This window comes from Trachymyrmex septentrionalis, unplaced genomic scaffold, assembly GCF_001594115.1.
Source record: "Trachymyrmex septentrionalis isolate Tsep2-gDNA-1 unplaced genomic scaffold, Tsep1.0 scaffold13, whole genome shotgun sequence".
NCBI classification, from domain to species: domain Eukaryota; kingdom Metazoa; phylum Arthropoda; class Insecta; order Hymenoptera; family Formicidae; genus Trachymyrmex; species Trachymyrmex septentrionalis.
The window spans coordinates 1,344,227-1,345,540 of record NW_017304438.1 but is presented as its reverse complement, the minus strand read 5'-3'; positions in this window follow the sequence as shown (position 1 = coordinate 1,345,540).

The window sequence follows — 1,314 nt, the reverse complement described above, 5'->3', positions numbered from 1 at the left end:
TGATAGTATTTTTTCACTTCAAGAAATGTAAAGATTACGAATAATAATAACGAGTAATTAGATGTAAAGTAATTCTTTGTTGACTGTTCTGATCAATTTTACTAACCAACACGCATTTTTGTAAATGTCCGGCAAGCAAAATGCCCGGAGTTTTTGACATGTAAGTTCTAGTTTTGAAAATGTTCATGTGACAACTGTAAAATAAGAGATCAATATATTCAAGCGAATTTCCTACACAGCGAGAAAATCTGTTGCGAACGTTAATTCTATATCATAAGGACAAATTCCATTCGTAAATATAGAGATCATAATTATTTGCAGGTGTAACAAATGCTTATTATTTTTTGTACTCGCTATAAAAATTATTCGCAAGAAATGCAAAATATTGGTCAAATATGCAAATTTGTTTTGCTATAAACAGCAAACAAATTTGACAATTAAATTTTGCAATCCATCTTCGTTCATAGCATCATTTTTCTCCATGTATATTTTGTTATAAACATACAAAATATAGGAACACATACCAAATTGTGTATTCCAACCAATATATTCATTAAAATATAATTGTATCTAAAGAACTTCCGGAATGTTGAATTAATTTATTGGCGAAACGAAAGTTGACGCGTGAATCGGCTGATACATCGCGGAAATAATGTTTCGCACGTATAAGTTGCTGCCGACGCGACGACATATGTGATAAAAGCGACGCGCAAATACGAAATATAGAAGGAGATAAAGTTTTCCTCTCGGTTCTCCCTCGTCTTAGCTCGTACTTGGACGTCGGAAACCGGGGTTGCTCTGTCGCGCATTCATACGTTCTTGCGTTTCCACGTAGCGTATCGATATCCAGGGAAATTTTTTATTCTTCGTTCGCACGAAAAAGAGATCGCAAGAGGGAGGAAGTTAATCACGCGCTATCGTGGTGAATTCGGTAGCCGCGCGGGAGGGACGCTGTCGTGAGGAAAATGGGAAATGTGGAAAGGCGATCTCTCGACGACGGTGGACCGGTGGTGGAACGCGGGGGAAAAGAGTAGGGAAAAAGAAGCAGATCGTTCAGGTATAGGAAAAGGAAAAAGTCGCGGGAAACGATAATTTCGCGGAGGAGCTGAGTTGCGAGCGCGAGCCGAGGATTAATTTAAATATTGACATGACCCTGCTGAGACGGCCATGCTCGGCGGAGCGTCGCTAAACGCTCGTTCAATTTGCGCGTCGCCCTTCTTCCGCTTCTTCGAGGCACCGGCATAAATCAACATACGCGTACGCCGTTAAAACGCTTTTAACCGAAATAGCCGCCGATTTCGTCGACAGCCAGGT